This window comes from Petaurus breviceps, unplaced genomic scaffold (genome assembly GCF_028583685.1).
Source record: "Petaurus breviceps papuanus isolate PSGF00001 unplaced genomic scaffold, PetGlider_PUasm1.0 90639, whole genome shotgun sequence".
NCBI lineage: Eukaryota > Metazoa > Chordata > Mammalia > Diprotodontia > Petauridae > Petaurus > Petaurus breviceps.
This window is the reverse complement of record NW_027187296.1, coordinates 5,232,578-5,251,298: the sequence shown is the minus strand read 5'-3', so window position 1 is coordinate 5,251,298 and position 18,721 is coordinate 5,232,578. Positions and strand designations below refer to the sequence as shown.

Genomic DNA, 18,721 nt, shown 5'->3' with positions numbered 1-18,721 from the left:
TTAAAAGCCCTTCCTATAAGCAGTTTCGTGCCCATGCAAAGCCTAATTCATTGACTGTTTTTAAATTTGCATTAGTTTTAATGAAGTCAGGTATAAGTGTGACTTTTTCCTTTGAAACATAACCATTAATACATTAATGGAAGCAGAGGAAAAGAGAGCTCTTCTTACTCCTTCATACTTAAGTTTTGCTCTCTCTCTCTGGAGAGACTAAGACTTATAAACCAAGTCTCTTTTCCCATATACAGGATTTTTCTTCCCCCACTAGGAAAGAGAAAGTGAAATATTAAGACAACTATGTTCTCTGAGTCATGCAGGAAAGAGAGCAGGAGGGCAGAGGTCTTAGTGCTAGACCCCAGAGCTGTGGGAATCTGATATTAGTACAATGGTCTGGCTCTGTTTTAAAACAGGAAAGATCTTTATCTCTTGATTGGAAATTGCACTGTGTGGAGAGAGAGAGAGAGAATGTAATAATCACAAAATAAGCATAATACATTACAAACCCCCTCCTTTGACCTATGAAAAATAGGGAAACACTCTATATGTTTTCTTTTCTCCTGTCATTCTCAGAAGAGTGGAATGGTTAGCACCTGGTTCCACATAATCAATTCAAATGAAGGAGTTAATATGTATTCATATTTGTGTGTGAAGATATGCATGTATATGTGTATGTATATAATATGCACTTAGTGCATGTGTATATATTGTGTGAGGGTATGTATATGTATCTGTCCATTGTTCTATCTAGTGGTTATAGGTGGGAGGCTATTAGTTTTGGGGGGGTGTAGAAAGGTTTATGAAGAAGATGGCATTTGGACTGAATCTGAAAGTGACACTTGGATTCAAGGAGGCAGAGGTGAGGAGGAACGGCATTCCAAGCATGGGGGATAGCCCATGCAAAGGCATGGACACAAGTAATAGAGTTTCTTATGTGTGGAACAGTGAGTAAACCAGTCTGACTGTATCACAGGAGTAAAATAAATGAAAATTGAAAATGTAGGAAGAGGCTGGGCTGTGTAGAGAATGAAATACTAAAGCAGTAAAGTTGCTCCTCTAGGCAATAGGGAACGAGGAGTGACCTAATCAAATTTATTTTATTTTTGCATTTAGATGAATGCTGAATGGCAGTGGGGAGTGGCTGGAAACAAGGAGAGAAAACAAGAGGCAATCACAGTATGCCATGCACGAAGGGATAAAGGCCTGAACTAGAGTGGTAGCTATGTGAATGAAGAGGAAATATAGCAGAGATGCTGTGAAGACTTCAGTGACAAGATTTGGCAAGTGATTAGATATGTGGGGTGAGTGAGAAGGAGGAATCTAGCATGGCACAAATTTAAAAACCTGTGTGACTGGGAGGATGGCGGTCCATGACAATGATAGGGAAGTTTGGAAGAGTGGTAAGTTTGGGTGGAAAAATAATAACTTCTGTTTTGGACAAGTTTTAGATGCCTCTGGGGCATCCAGCATAAAACATCTAAAAGTCAGTTGGTGATTTAGGATTTCAACTCAGGAGAGACTACAGCTGGACATAAAAGATGTGGGACTCATATGAAAATATACATGATCATATGGGGGTTAAAATTAAATTAAATTTTAATTAAATTAAAAACTCTTGAAATCCAGACAAGCCTTGCATCCAGGAGATCTCCTAGCTTATTTAGTGATTTCGACTTGTAAAACATTTTTTCACTACTTCTAACTACTTTGCAGTGTTGCTGTGAGGAGGGCTCTTTGGAAACTTTAAAGTGCTAGGTAAACACAAGCACTTAGTATTATTATTATTATTGCTTCTGTTACTTTCTCCCTATGATAGCTGAAGGCAGACTCACCTTTTAGAATATAATGCCGATGCCCAGAGTGATCAGGTAGCTGGATTTGACAATATTTGAGAAAACAGTGGAAAAATATGCCAGTCCCAATGGCAATCTTTTGTTAGTTGCATTCATTCCTTACCTTTGCCTCTTAATAGATTTAAGTGCTAACTTCTTCCTGAGGTCTTTCTTAATCTTTCTGGCTTCTTCCCCTCCTACTCTCAGCATCTGTCACTTCCAGAAATCACCTTGTATTTACTTTGTGGATATTTTGAATTTGTTTATAGGCAGAGGTATGCTGGTAAATTTTAAACAGATTTTAAACAAACAAAATGAACAATTTTAAACCAATTTTAATTTTACTCTCCCTTGTCCTTAAAAAAAAACCATATACTTAAAGTACAATTTGCATAATGAACACTTTTTCTATTGCTTTCTTAAGTATAGGCAGTCAACAAAACAATAAATCAAGCCTCGTTCCAAAATGTAAACACTTACATTGAAAATTTAATAATCAGTTCTGCCAGACCATCAGGCTCCAACACACCCACACTTAGAGTTGTGCATGTTGTTTCTCTCAATAGGTTGTAAACTTCTTTATGCAGGGACTGTTTTGTTTTTGTCAAGTCAACAAGTTTAAAAAAAAAATGTTTATTAAGGTTTTCTATATGCCAGGTTCTGTGCTAAGTGCTAGGAATATAAATACAAGAAGAAATAAAGACAGCTTCTTCCCTCAAGGAAGGGCAGACAGCACATAAAAGAAAACTGAAAAGTGGTGCATGTGGGGGAGGAGAAGATATTCGCTGAGACAAAACTGGAGAGTCAAGAGGGATGCTTAGAAAGGAATGGAGATATGGCTGCCCTGGGCACTTTCCTTAAAGTAAAAGTTTTCAGAGGAAGAAGCCATAAATGGGCCACAGGCATGAATTACACTTTCAATATGAGAAGGCCGGAGCTGGAGTAAATTTGCAGGGTAAGAAGGCTTCTGCTGCATTCTTGTCTTTGTATCTTCAGTACCCAGCACAATGCAAGGCACTTTATACATACATGTTGATTGATTAGTCCACAAGAGACAGTTGAAATAGCAATTGCAATCAGAGTTGGAAGAGAAGTAGATCTAAGTCATGAGCTAACATGAATTGGAATCCTTGCTCTTTCATTTGGTATGGAAATATTATACTTTTTACCTGTGTACTTTTGGATGAGTCAATTAACCTCTATAAGCTTCTGTTTTCCTCCTGGTAATTTAGGGATAATCTCATGTGTATTATCTGTCTCATAGGGTTCATATGTGAAAGGCTTTGTCGATTTCAGAGGATGTAAAAACTACCTATTACTACTAATATTTTCATTAGACACTGGAGCATGTTACCTCCACTGATTCAATTCAGTTCTATAAACACAAAGGAAATAATGACTTGAAAATTAGCCGAAATCTCTTTATTTTAAAGTTATTTCAGGAGTTTTTCAGACTACAAGTATAGCACTTTAGTGGCTTCACAAATTAATGTACTTTTGTTTTTCAATACCTTGTAAATGTTAATGTACCTCCCAAAGTGCCCAGTTCTAAAGAAACATCAAAACAGATGAAACTGCTGTCAGAAAGCCCATGTTCTTTACTCCATAGGCATAATTTAAGCACTTGGAGACTTGAATTTGCATTTCTTCTTATGTTTATTAGTGATTACCACTATTTCAACAATCTATTTTTTTTTTAAGCAATTAGGGTTAAGTAACTTGCTCAAGGTTACACAGCCAGTTATTTCTGGGTGTGGTGCTGAGTGTCTGAGCCCGGGATTCGATCTCCAGGTCATCCCGACACTGGAGCCAGTGCTCTTACTCGCTGTGCTACCTGGCCGCCCCTTACAATCTATTCTTTTGTAAATTACAATAATATGTGTATCAAAACTCCTTCAGTGTATATGATTTCCACAGATACAACGGAAAAATCTACTTGATGCATATTTGAAGCCTCTGCATAATATGTCAACACCATAAGGCAAGGGCTGTTTTACAGATGGACTAGACACCACCTAGCTCTCAGGGGTAGCTTAATAAATGTTTAATAATAATAGTAGTTGGGTGAAGTGCCAATGAATGTTGATTCTGCCTAAGAAAATATTGCCAGACTGGCTTCCAAGTCTAAAAAGTCTTTATTTGTTAGATTTAGCAAACTGTAGAGTTGGAAAATTGAACTGTTGTCACCATGGGAAATCAGTGCTGTATGTTCTCTGTTAAAAGTGCTCCACAAGGCTGCATATGTGAGTACCAGGAAGATCAGGCTTGGCACGTGCAGCAGCTGATTTAGCATGGAAGTTATTTTCCACAGTCTGGCATCACTTGCCGTCATTAACCATCTGCATTTCTTCTTAGAAGATCATTAAAGACAATTAAAAAAACATAGCAAACAAATTCATTTTCTAATGTATTAAGGTTTGTTGTTTTTTAATCAGGGGTTTCAGGTCAGCTTTTAAATGGTTGTATCTCAGTTATAAAAATTTGCCCAATTAAAAAGATAGCACTGAGTTTAATCCAACATCTCTGTTGGAGTCAGGAAGACCTGAGTTCAAATCCAATCTCTGTTATTAGCTATGTGACCCTGGGCAAGTGATTTGCTCTGTCTCAGTTCCCTCACCTCTAAAATGGGGACACTAATAGCATCTACTTTTCAGGGTTGTTATGAGATGAAAATAAGATCATATTTATAAAGTACTTTGCAAACCTTAGAGTTCTATATAAATGTTAGCTATTATAATTATTATTGTTAAAACATATTGGTAAAGAACATAATGTCCAGGCAAGTTTACTTAGGGAAGTCAAAGTGTAGAGTATAAAGGAAAGATTTGAGAAATGAGAAAATTTGATTTCTGATTGCTTCAGAATCCACATGGCAACCACCCAGAAGCTCTTTAGTCCCATGTGATTCCTCCCTGGAAAAACACATTTTTTCATTTCCATCATGTTTAGGCCATTGTGCTAAGTTACTCTTTTCAGAGAGGGTTGCTCCAATGTCTTAAACCTCACTGCAGTAATCTGAAAATTGGAGACCTTAATAGAGATCTTTAATAAGAGGCTTTTGGGACACTAGAGAATGGATTCTTTGTCAGATCCATGTTGGACTCAATAGTTTCATATAGATTATTCTTTATTGCACTGCCACATAGTTACAAGCTACAGTGTGACATAATGGATAAGGGGCTTGCCTTGGAATCAGGAAGATGGGGGTCAAATCCTGACTCTAACACATACTGGTTCTGTAATTCAGGGTGTTGTTTAATCTCTCAAGACCCCTGAATAACTCTCTAAGACTATAAGTTAAAGCAGAGAATATGGCAAGAGGCATTGATGTGATAAGTTCCTTAAAAGGAATTCCCTATACCATCAAAATGACAGTTCTTGTGTAAAGGGAAAAATATTGTTGATGAGACACTTTCCTAGGACTTATTGCCTAAGTCAGACAAATAAGTTGAAAACTACATTGGTGAAGGGATTTTTCATGCCAACAATTTCCTACATGAAAAAGTTACAGATCCTTCAGATATTCACATATGATTATTGATGTACAAAGTTGTGGTCCCCAAGTATTCAAGAAAGTATCAAATTATGTACATTTAATGCTTTGAATTGAGGCTATAGTTGTAATTGTGTAGATCACAGAGTTAAAAAAAAAAGACATTGCCAAATAGACAGAAGTGATCTAAGTTCAATATAGTAAATAAGGCAGAACAAGGCAGAACTTGAACAAGACTAATGACCAAGAGGTAAGACAGACTGAGGTCAAAACCAGGACCCTGGAGAGCACAGGGGGAGTGCTTGCCTTGCCCTGGCAGTTTTTCATTTTCTTTTTTTTATTTTGCCATCATTATAATAACATCCACATTCTTTGCCCCACTCTTACATGGACATTTCTAGTGTTTGAACACTTTCCCCCACTTTGGGTAAAGAGATTATCCTTATCTCTAGGCTTTTTCATTATCAACTTCACATGGTAGGGTCATATTTTCTGTCCTGATTAAGAAGTTGTCCACAGTACCAAAGAGGGTAAATTTATGTAGCACTTACTTAAAATCCTCTATATGTTTAGGCTATATAGTACTATAAAATGTTACCTAGCATACCAAAATATTTTAAAATAAGAGTAACATGGTATTGTACCACATGCTTTTATAAAACAAATTTTATTTTCTTTATGTAACGCTAAGACATAAGTAGTACACATTTAAGTAATTCTATTTTACTGATAGAAACATGACCTGTGATTTTACTGGTATAGGGAACACCTGAATAAGGAAATTATCAATATAGACTGGCATCTATTCTGCAATTTAAAATTTTTAGAGTTTTTTTCTGGAGGACAGAGAAGTCAGATGATCTGCTCCTAAGTGGCAAAAAAGAGATACAAGGTAAACTGAGGTCAATTTCAAGAATAGAGGGCCTAGAAATTTAAGAGAATTAGGAAAGATCTCATTTAGGAGGGCCCTTAAACTAAGCTTGGAAGGAAGATAAGAATTTGTGAGGCAGAGGTCAGGGAGGAGTCCATCCTAGGCATGGTAGACAGTCTGTACAAAGGTACAGAGATGGGATATAGAATGCCATGTATGAAGAACATCAAATAAATCAGTTTGGAAGGATGGTCATAGAGTCAGTTTATGTCAAAGTGGGACTTGAATCCAGATCCTCTTGGTTTTGAGGCCAACTCTTTATCTATGATGCCATGCTGCCTTTCACTCCCATTTTAGAGATGAAAAATTGAGACTCAGAGGTTAACTGACTCAAGGTACTCAAGGTCAGAGTAGTAAGTGGCAGAGTTAGAATTGAAATCCAGATCTTTAGACTTCATATCCAGTGCCCTTTATACTATATCAGACAGCCTATGCTCCCTAGGAATTATGTAGTGTTGAATGTGTTTTCTTCCTGATTTGAGTTCTTATTCCATAGGCCCCCTATCTTTTTTTTTTTTTTTTGCCTTTTGGAAGGCAATTGGGGTTAAGTAACTTGCCCAAGGTTACACAGCTAGTATTTTTGTGTGGGTGGTAAATGTCTGAGGCCAGAACTGAACTCTGGTGCTCCTGACTTTGGGGCCAGCACTTTACTCACTGTGCCACCTAGTTGCCACCCCCCCCCACCCGCCCATCTTTTTCACTTTAAGATCTAGATCCTTAATAGAATTTGGTGCCCTGAACAATAACCATACTATACTCTCTTTCACTTTCTATGTCCAATCCTTTAAAGAGTCTTCTTGATTCCACCTCCATAATATTTTTCACATATAGCTCCTTTTATTGATTTCCATGGGCATTGCCCTTATTTATGCTCTCTTGATATCTCTCCTGGAGTTTTTCAATAGCCTCCTAATTGGTCTCCCTGTCTCCACTCTCTTCCCATTTTAATCTATTTTCCACCCAACTGCCAAAGGGATATTCTTTTTTTTTAAGCAATTGGGGTTAAGTAACTTGCTCAAGGTTACACGGCCAGGTGTTTCTGGGTAGGTGCTAAGTGTCAGAGCCCGGATTCGATCCCCAGGTCATCCCGGCACTGGGGCCGGTGCTCTTACTCGCTGTGCTACCTGGCCACCCTGAAAGGGATATTCTTAAAGGACAGAGTTGTCTATATATTTCCCTGTTCAAAGGTGCTCTCTGTTGCCTCTGGGATTGAGTATAAACTTTTAGGTTTGACATTTAAAGCAATTCACAATCAGGCTGAAACCTACCTTTTCACACGTCTTAGATGACTATTTGCTTTCATACATGCTAATGTATAGTCAAACTGACTCAATTGCTGTTCTTCAGTCTTCTCTCTTCTATCTCTGTACCTTTGTGCAGATTGTCTCCCACACCTAGAAAGCACTCCTTCCTGACCTCTGCCTCAAAGAATCCCTAGCTTCCTTTGAAGGCCAGCTAAAGTGCTTTTTCCTATATAAGGTCTTTCCTAGTTCTCCCTGAACTGAAGGCCCAAAACAAATAGAAAATAATTGTTAAAATTGTTAAAAATTATTTACTTTGTATCTATTTTATTATCATGATGTATATATGTAGTTTTTTATAATAGAGCATAAGCTCATTGAGTACAAAAATGTCTCATTTTTGTCTTTGTATTACCAGTGTCTATCAAGGTGCCCATTACATAGTAGATGCTTTATTGATTTTTTTTCACTTTGAAAACTTTATTTTTTAAAATATAATTTTGATGTCTTTTGTTTATATATCACCTATATTTCCCAAAATATTCTCTTATTTTTTTAAAAAAATATTCAGTTTTGAATATTCTTCTTTCCTCTCACTACTCCCCCAACCATTAAGAAGGCAAGAAATTACCCATTATATACGTGAAGTCATCTAAAACATTTAATCAATGTTTGTTGATTGACCAGTTTGAATCTTTTTAAGGTGGTGGAAAATACATTTTGGAAAGATTTTCATTAAAATGGTTTAAATAGAAAAGTTCTGTCATTAAAAGAACTAAGTTTTAGTTATATTCACTTCAGTTGGATATTCATTTGTATGGAATAATTTATTCCCATTGATCCTGATCATTGTCATCTGGAAGCTGTTGTTAATACATGCTTTAAAGTTTGCAAAGTGCTTTATATGTATTGTAATAAGTTAAGGATGATTGATTTTTATATAATAATTTAAAAACAGGGAAAAAAGAGTTAAATTATTTTGTTTGGTTTCTATTGCTTGTGTCAGATATTCCAAGAGTGTTAAGAACTATATATTCTGGCTAACTATGATACACACACAAACACACGCACAAGCATGTATATAAACATGTATTTACACATATGTATATATGTGATATATGCACATATACATATGAAAAAGCTAGACATTATTATCCAGCTCTGTGAATCTGCACAAGTCTGAAAAATTAAATTCCTAGTTGACTGCATTTTTTCTTCTATTTTTCAACTTCCATATATGTCTTTTAGGTAACCATAGCAATAGGAAGTTATGATGAGGGCAAGGAGGCCTTGTTAATTTTACTGGAGATGCCTATTGTTTCCTGTGTTCCAACTTTGTCTATGTTATTTGGTATATGAATTTTTAGTTTAAGTTGTGTTTCTAGTACTCATAGTCCCAAAGTTCTTATATCTATGTCTACAGAAAGCAGTCTTTTCTTTAATTTTCAACACAGACCTTTTTCTGGTGCTCATTTCCTAAATATATTATGGCTATACTAATATAACTATTACTGTAATTCCTGAAGATACAAGACCAAACTGGTTTTAAGGTATTATAAGGAGTATTTCTTCAGTGTAATTCGGTAAGCCGTTCACTTTAACCAGTTAACTTCTGACAACCAAAAGTTTGTCACAAATTTCTGAAGATGTGGGAAGAGCTCCAAACTAAAAGTTGAAAGATTTAGGCCCCAGATTCAACTCTTCCATGTGTTATCAATTTGATCTTAGAGAAGTGACTTAATCTCTCTCATTATTTTCATCTGAAAATGGAAATTATAATACCTACCTTGTTTGCCTTGTAGGATTTTTGTGAGGATCAAATCACATAATGTATATAAAAGCACTTTAAAAACTAGTAGACTACACAAATATAAGACATTCCAACTTTGTTAATGTATTAAAAATGCCATTCAGTAGAAATTTTCCTATAAGTCTGTAGAAACTGAGTAGCTCTTTATAAAGCAAAGGGTGGCCTGGCTGCAAATGAAATGGCCTTGATGTTATGTTCTGCCAGATTTCCACAGCTTGAAACTAAAGAAGGTACAGAGTACAGACGGATTCATGTATATCCCTGCTTCCTGCATAGCACATATTTTCCTAGGTAACGCATAAAGATGATTCATAATTCCTACAGGTATTGAGTGGAAAACTTCTGTTAAGTAGAATATGGTATTTAGACAGAAGTTATTTAAAAAATCATTTAGAGTTGGCTATTTTGTGTTTTCTTTTTATAAATAGAATCAATAGATAAAAGTTAGAATCAGTTAAACAATCCATCAAAAATCATTTATTAAGTGCCTACCAAATTTCAGGCACTGTGCTAGGCTCTGAGAATGCAAAGACAAACATGAAATAGTTAGCCCTGAGGAGCATATATTCCATTTGGGGAAAAAATATAATCTATAAAACACACTAAAGCAAAGTGTACCTAATATAACAAGAGTCATAGAGTACATTTCTCTGCTGCTTTTTGGCTTTCCAAGTACTTTCCTCATAATAGCCTTTCTAGGTATTGTCAGGATTATCACCTCCTTTTTATGGAGAGTAAAACCATAAGAAAGAGTCTAAGCAAGTTTAAATGACTTGTCCATATTTGACTTTTGAACTAATAAATGTTGCAGCTGTGATTCTTTCCATTATATTCCACTAGATCTAAAAGAACTATTATAAGAGCAGAAGTAACTCCATGATTCTAACTGAAGATCTAATGATCTGTATACTTTTGTATAAGGAATAGTTTTCAAAATGAATCTGGGCTAGTGGCACAGTGAATAGAACACTGGCCCTGGAGTCAGGAGGACCTGAGTTCAAATCTGGCCTCAGACACAACACTTACTAGCAGTGTGACCTTGGTCAAGTCACTTAACCACAATTGCCCTGCCCTCACCTCCTTCAAAAAGAAAAAAAAACAAAATGAATCTGGGAAATTGTCAAGAATGAGTACCTAACTTGTATCTTGGGTTATGCCTGAATTACAGGAAAACCATTAAGATTGTGAGAGACTTGGTATTACCTATGATAGAATTGCACTTGGAATTCCTTAACATGAACCAGAGAAGTATGAAGGAAGATTTATTAGCACTATTCAAATTTGTAAAGTTATACAGGGCATGGCTTGTTTTCAGAATTAAAAAGCATATAAAGTTTGTCAATATCTTTCAATCTCCCAACTCATAGTATTTTTCTCCTTCTTTGGACCCCCTCTCTCTAATCTCATTTCAAGGATTTGGTATCCTCATGGTCTCTGTTCTTCTTAATTATGAAATTAAGACTCACCTATGTATCTCTAAATGACATTATGAGATGAGCCATTGATGACATCATGAAATCCTGTCTTTCCTAGGAGACTTTCCATTTTCATGAATATCAGATACCATGTGCATTCTCAAAAAAGATTAACCTTTTTCTATGGAGGTTTAATTAATCTTTTTCCAGAGGATAAGGGATACTCTAAAAGGGAGGATGAATTGGGGGCCTGCTCAGCACCCTGATGACATACTAGTATATTATTAGATATCATACTAGTATATTCTATCATTAAATCCAGCCATGGCAAAGGAAATTGTTGATGTTGGTGGGCAAGTCACTTAACTCTGTTTTTCTCAGTTCCTTATATGTGTAATGAATTGAAGAAATAAATGGCAAATCACTCCAGTATCTTTGCCAAGAAAACCCCAAATGGGGTCACAAAGAATCAGACGTTACTTAAAATGACTGAACAACAACAGAACCACCAATAACCAGAAGGTTGGGGGCAGTAAGAATTTAAATTGATAGAATCTAGTAATTTAAGTTTTTTTCTAATATGGACTGATACTTATAGTACAAGGTAAAATGTGATATAGTAAAAAGAGAGTTTAAGATAATCTTTGAAAATTGGAGAATTTGGTTTAAGTAGGAATAATGGACGTTTTCATGGAGAACATGGATCCTGAGCTCATTCATTAGGGAATAGAGATATTTTAAAACAAATTTGAAAGCAGTGTATTCCAGGCATGTAACATGCCTTTCTGAAAGCCTAGAAGTGAAAGAAAATTAAGAGAATTGCTAAGAGAATTCCACAAGTGTTTAGATTTCGGCAATACTTTAGAGCTACATAGGTAAGATCTTACAATCAAAATAGTCTTATCCTTTTATTACTAGTTGTCAAAATGATGCAAGTAAAGAATGTAAGTCCCATATCATACTTTAAAAAGAGTAACCTGTGTCATACATAAATAAGAAATTTCTTAGATTTGTATAAAGAACATGTTCCCATTCAGAAGAGATGTTATTAATGGTGCACTGGTTTATGTGGAGCTCTCAATGAGCTGCAAGGGATTTCATTGACAGAGAACAAGAATGGGAATCTGAGCACCTAGTTTTGGTTCCAATTCTAATGCTTCCTGTGTGTATCTTGGCAAGTTGCTTAACCTCCTTTTCCTTAATTTCTCCATGTGTAGAGTGAGGGGCTTGAATTAGATTAGGCATATCAGTGGCATAGGTGATAGAGTGTTTGACCAGGAGTCAGGGAGACCTGAGATCAAATTTAAACAGGATCTCACACACTAACTGTGAGAGCCTGGGCAAGACATTTAACTTATGTTTGCCCCAATTTCTTGTTTAAAATTGTGTTTGTTCTTTGTTTTCGAAGAAGACCATGTCATCAGGGAAATGATGCCATGACTTACATTTGACTTTGATTTGAGTGAGGGAGGCTGTGCAAAGCCACCAGCTTCACTTTCTCCTCCAGAGCCATCTGGATCCACTGACCAGATATTCATCAGGATGACTGGAGATGACCTAGGATACAATGGAAGACCCTGGCTCTTTTAGCTAAGGCCTTTTCAGGTACTCACTTATAATGCCCATTCAGTGAATAGGCCTCTTTAAGAAGTGAATCAAGGGATGGCCTCTTTAATTAGAAAAAAAAGAAAAAAATCAAGCTGGGAAGGGAAGACCCTCAGGGTTGCTGTTCCAAAGAGAACTAGTTACCATAGACATTCACTCTGAGCCAGGAGGGTCTTTATTTTTTTTTTATTATGTTCTTTTATTTCTCTCTATATGTATCTTTTATCTCTCTCTATTTGTCTTTCTCTATAGATAGACATGTAATACAAATCTCTATTATTATCGTTTACAAACAGCTGTCTGCCACACACACAAATAAGCACTTTAAGATTTGTGGATAGTACCAACTACCATTCAGAAGGGATATTGTCATTAATGATGCACTGATTAATGTGGAGCTCTAGAGGAGTGACAAGGGATCCCATTGATAAAGAATATGATTGGGAATCAGAGGACATATTATTTTATTCAATATTAGCATGAATATATACATATATAGATGCTTCACTTTAATATATATCTCTATTTCTGTCTATATCCATCTATGTACCTACCTATCTATCTACATATATAATGTACTTGGTTCTCAGGTTAAGAAACCCTGACTAAGAGGATATCTAAAGTCCCTTCTAGTTCTAATGTTCTATAATTCTGAACTATACATCTATGTCTATATATATATATATATACATATATATATATATATAACAAAAAGTAGAGATGGCATAAGTTTGTCAAATTTGTGTAATTTTGAACTTTGTCCTATAGTAAAATGAATAGGGATTCAGATACCCTCCAACACATGAAAATTCAGAGAATGAAATATGTTATTTATGTGTGGAAAATGACAGTGTAAATTTCATGCCATACTCAGTTTCATTTGCTTGGTATCCATTGCTTTGTCAGATGAAGCTCCTTTCAAAGGTAAGTAGAAGGATTTCATAGTGCTCACTCTAGGCAGTGATAAAACAGAAATAGCATGCAATGAAACAATTCATATCTTCCTATCAGATGCATCTATCTCAGCTTAATATTCATGGGGGGGGAGAAACCAATTCAATTTTGCTAAAGCATTATAGTTATTGAAAGATAGGTATTTCAAGGCACTTATATTCCTGCCAGATATGATATTCTATATTGAATAAATTCAAGCCCAAATACTACTTTGTACAAAAGTTAGATGGGGGAGTAGTAGATAGTGGATATTATTTAGTGAGTACCTGTATATATCTCAGTGCTAAATTCACTAGAAACATTTTTGTTATTATGATATAATGTGAATAATATGATTATGACAATCCATTGTGGAAAAACAATCAGAATGACCATGATAAAAATAAGATTTTCTGCTCTACATAAGGATTAAATATCAGGAAAAAATAAAAATTAATTTTATCTTAGTGGACAATAAATGGTTATTGACATTTATTTATTTATGAATCATTTTTATATGTATGATTAAATCAAATAGTTGGAGCAAAGTTTGAAATCAGCACCAAATTAGAAGAGAGAAAAGAAATGAGAGTGTTTAGCATATAATAGCAACACTTTCTCACTGACCCACTCAAATCAACTGTTTACCTTGAAAAATGGGAGATGGAAAAAGGTAAATATATTGAGCTCTATTATGATTTGCCACATAAATTTAACAGATGTAACTAATGTAAGAGTTCAGAAATCAACCTAAACAGAAAGTCTTAGTTCTCCTTCATAAATGGAGAGATGGCAACCAAAGGCAATGCTGATTCATAGTACAAATCCACTTATAAAATATGGAGATTGACATTAATAAAACGGTTGAGGGAAAGGCAATTTTAAGAAGTCTTTGCATGAGTTTGAACTAAGTAAGATCATCACAAGAACACTTAGAAATGAAAGTTGGAGAACAATGAATCAATGGAAAATGGAACAGACTTACCTGTAATAATCTAGTTTCTTTAATAAAAAAATAATAAAACACTACATTTGAGATATGCTTCCAAAGTCCCTAATGTTGTTTATGAGGAAGTAAAAATGTCAATTACAAAATTGGGAAGAACAGCTAAACCAGTCCAATTATACCTATTATCAAGGTAGAACAATTCTGAAAAAACTTGGACCAGGTACACATGAAAAGATCTGTGCTTGAAGCAACTCAATTTCTAAAATACTGATAAATAGTTTTATAAAATGTTTTAAAGAGGAGACATTACCAAAAGAATGAAAAAATATAATTATTTAATTTTTAAAATGTGATTGATAATATAAATTTTATTATCTTTATTAAATTTTTATGAGACTATATTCATATATCCACAGAAGGTATTGAAAGTATGAGAAAGCAACAAGTCAATTTAAAATCACAGTTAATTTTCTATAGCACACTGCATGTTCATAGGCATATAATTGACTAAAAATACTAAGAAAATACAAGCTCCCTCTGTATTCATTTTTTGTTGACTATAAAACCATTTAAGTTGACAGAACAGTTGAATTCCTTAGGTCTAGAGGCCTGGAGTCAGGAAAACCTGAGGCAAAGCTGGCCTCAGGTTTTTATTAGCTACATGACCATAGATAAATTACTTAACCTCTGCTTGCCTCACTTTTCTTATCTGTAAAATGGAGTTAGTAATAACACCTTCTTCCCACTGTTGTTGTAAGGATCAAATGAGATAATTATTACAAAGCACTTAGCACAGTGCCTGGAATATAGTAAGTACTATGTAAATATTAATAATTTATTTATTTACTTAATTTGTTTTCACCACACACAAACACACACACACACAGTCTTCCAATAAGGAGCCTCTCAGGTGCATTTTAATATCATGTGAAATTCCTTGAAAAAGTCTACCAAAGAGATAAGTATTAGATTGAATGGGGAAAAAAACCTGGACAAAACAAAACAAAGAACAGGAATAAAAACTCTTACTTGCCCAAAGTATTTTCTGTGATTATTGATGTTGTCTGTTGTGAGATCCAGATGGAATAACCATTCCTGCTAGATAGTGATGTCTTCCAGATGCTCCTATTTGAATCAAGTTCCAAAATCCTATAGGGAGTCTTCAATTAGCTCTCCAACCAGTTAAAAGAGACTAGTCTAGTAATCCATATAAGAATAATTAAATGGATGAAAAATGTCTGTTATTTAACCTATGATATATAATTAGATGACCAGTCCATCAAGTTAAGTTTTCTCTTACTTTCTGCTATCCACAAAATATAAATATGCTTAAATGGAGGCCTCCATGGAGAAGTTAAATATATGGACAAAAATTGCTCAGCTTGAGAGATATTGAATGGATTGTGATCTACTCTGAAGAATGCAGTTTGATATAATTATGGAATCTTAGAAGTGGTAGAGCAACTCAGATAAAGAATCAAGTACAATATCACCTAATTTCATTGATTTCAAAGTTTTAAGAGACTTTAAAAGATCATTTTGTTCAATTCCCTTATTTTACAGTTGGGGAAACTGAGGCCCAAGGTCACTTGGTAATAACATAGCAGAGACTAGATTCAAACCAAGATCTAGATTCAAAATCTCAGCTACACCCCTTAATAGCTATGTTACCTTGCATTTCCTCATCTTTAAGACAGAAATAATAATTCTTATCCTTCCTACTTTACAGTATTTTTATGGTGAAAGAATTTTGTATACTATAATATACCAGGTAAAAATGAGTCATTACAAAATATATATGAAATATTAAGAATCATTGATATTGCTGAGAAGACTCTTTTTTTTAAAAGGTTAATTTATTCCTATTGGTCCAAAAGTGCCAAACCATGCTCCCTCCTTCCTCCCCCTCCCCAAATAACTGTATAAAAGCTGACCAGTCTGTTTTATGTAAAAACTGATTTATATGTATTAGGAGTATGGCCTATATTTTAGAGTGAGCTATGATTTAGATCATTCTAATAAAGAGTGCTTCAGCCATGTGCAAAAAATAAAGATGATTTTTGAATTTTACATCAAATTACACAAATGAGCAGATTATTTTAGTCAAATATAACACATGGTATTGGCTTTTTCCTTTTATACTCATGGAATCAAAATTTCTATTCAACTAATGTTTTGCTTGCTCAATATCCCAAAATATGAAAAGGTTGAGTTATTTTTGATCTTGGCATTAGTTAGGATGTATACCTATTTTCTGGACGAAACAGTTGCCAGGAAACTAATTTTGATGTCCAGCTTCTAATGAATTATAATGATTAGTACACCAGTTTCCTTGGCCTAGGAGATACTTAAGCAGTATCCCTTTTAAGAAGTAAATCACCCATCATTTATCCTTCACTTCACAGGAACTTTTTTTAAAAACGTGATCCAGATTCTGGTTAAAGAATAGACAACAAAACTATCTTCATAATAAGAAAATCATGTAGCAGCATAGCAGCTCACTTATATCCTGCTCCCTGGTAAACTGAATAGTCAAGGCAGGGTTTTTTAGTGATCCCCAAACCCTAAGACAAAGTAATGGAGATAGCTGCTCAAGACAAGAAGATATTGACTTCTCAAGGAAGTCAATTTCTCTAGTCAAGAAACCTGGGTCAAGTTTAAATAATTCTGAACATATAAACCCCCTTGTATTCTTTCCAGACTTGTGCATACCCTTAGACCACCATTGTTCCAGTTTGGGTGTTATTTCTGCTTCATTGATCAGCTACATGGGTAATTTGAGTACCTGGGGTGTTAGTAGTGCTCTTACTTGGTTTCAGCATCATCTATCTCCCTAACTTTTAACATGGGGGAAGCTTTAGCCTCAACTATAATTCATAAAATCATAGATTATTAGGATTGGGGGAGTCTTCAGAGATCATCTATTTTGAGCATTACTGGAAGCATGAATCCACTCCCTGATGTCCCCAGTGAGTGGTTGTCATATCTCAGATTGAGTGCATTCAGTAAGAGATTCATGGCCTTCTCTCCTAAGATTAGACTATTGCTTATTTCATTTGTACCCACAGGCTTAGTACAGTGCTTAACACTGTAAATAAATTCTCAGTAAATGCTTTTTCATTTATTCATTTCTTTGTTCATTCTGAAACAAGGTTATTACACATTTGACCACTTCTAATTTTTAAGAAATTTCTTCTTACAACAAATTGAATTCTGCTTTCTGGTAACTTCTTCACCCCCTTCCATCCCGTTAATTCTACTCCTCCCTTTAAGATCAAGAAAAATAAGTCTACAATTTTGTTATGTCTGATATTTGAAGTCACTCACCACGTACCCATTAAATTTTATATTTTCAGGCTAAACATACTTAATTCCTTCAACAGATCCTCATATGTCATGGTTCCTCTTTAACTTCCTAACTGCCTTTCTCTGAATGAGTTTCAGCTACTGACTATAAAAACAAAGTATTGGCTTCACAGAACACAGTGTTCTAAGTGTGGTCTGGTTAAGGCAGAACAAGGTGGGATAAGTGATAATTCTATTATTGCAGCCTTAGATGACACTTCTTTGGCTCTCACATCTTGGGTTTGTTATTGCAATTCTTTGCTGTGGCTTCTCATCTTTATTTGTTCTAATTTGTCCTTGATTTCAACCTATGTTCTTGGTTATGACCTAACGACTGCACAATTCCAACTAATTTAGTAATGATGTCTACATTTGTAATGAGTCCTTTACCATCTTTTAAGATATAATTAATTTCAATTTTGTGAATTTAGTGTTTGCCATGTCTCATGGCTTCTAATTCTTTTCTTGAAGGGAGGATTCTAGGTATATGGATATGATGCTTATGAATACTCCACAAACATTACTTGACCTCTTAATTTCTCAATCCTGAGCTATATTTTCCAACATTTCATTTTTTCCATCTACTGCTATGTTCTTCTATGAAGTTGCTGACTATCAATATACATTGCATTTGTTGGGAAGATCTTTTCAAGGTCTTTATAGAATTTCTTTACGTCTTCATCCTCTAAAATATATACTAGTATATAATCTGACATTATCTTCATGTTATTCTCTTTGGTTTTGCTCATCATGCGAGGTCATATATGTAAAGTGCTTTGTACAAAGCACTTCATAAATCTGAGCGATAATTGATTGAAGCATTGTCTCATCATGAATATTGTAAGGTGGCTAAGTGTTCCTTGTAAAGGATCTCAATCATGCCATATTTCAACAGGTTGGAGAAAGTGAGATTGTTTCACCTGGAAGAGAGAAGACTCAGGAAGGGCATGATAGGCTATTACCTGGAGGAGGGATTATATTTGTCCTATTTGACCCCGAAGGGCACAAATAGAACTAACATTTAACTGTTGCAAAAAGGACAGATTTAGGCTTTGTGCAAATGAAATTTTAGTAGTAAGAGCTCCCAAAAGTAGAATGGGATTCCTCATGAAGTGGCAAATTCTCCCTCACTGGTGGTCTTCAAACAAAGAGTGGATAATTGCTTTTCAGTTC

General features: G+C 35.0%; 1 long non-coding RNA gene across 1 annotated transcript in view; it reads left to right on the top strand.

The window, feature by feature from the left end:
* The first annotated feature begins 700 nt into the window (after positions 1 to 700).
* The window catches only part of LOC138143372 (uncharacterized), a 35,628-nt gene continuing 17,607 nt past the window's right edge, over positions 701 to 18,721 (top strand). The window contains exons 1-2 of the long non-coding RNA XR_011163689.1: positions 701 to 853; positions 1,108 to 1,295. This is a non-coding gene — a long non-coding RNA (uncharacterized lncRNA). The remainder of the gene's footprint in view (positions 854 to 1,107; positions 1,296 to 18,721) is intronic.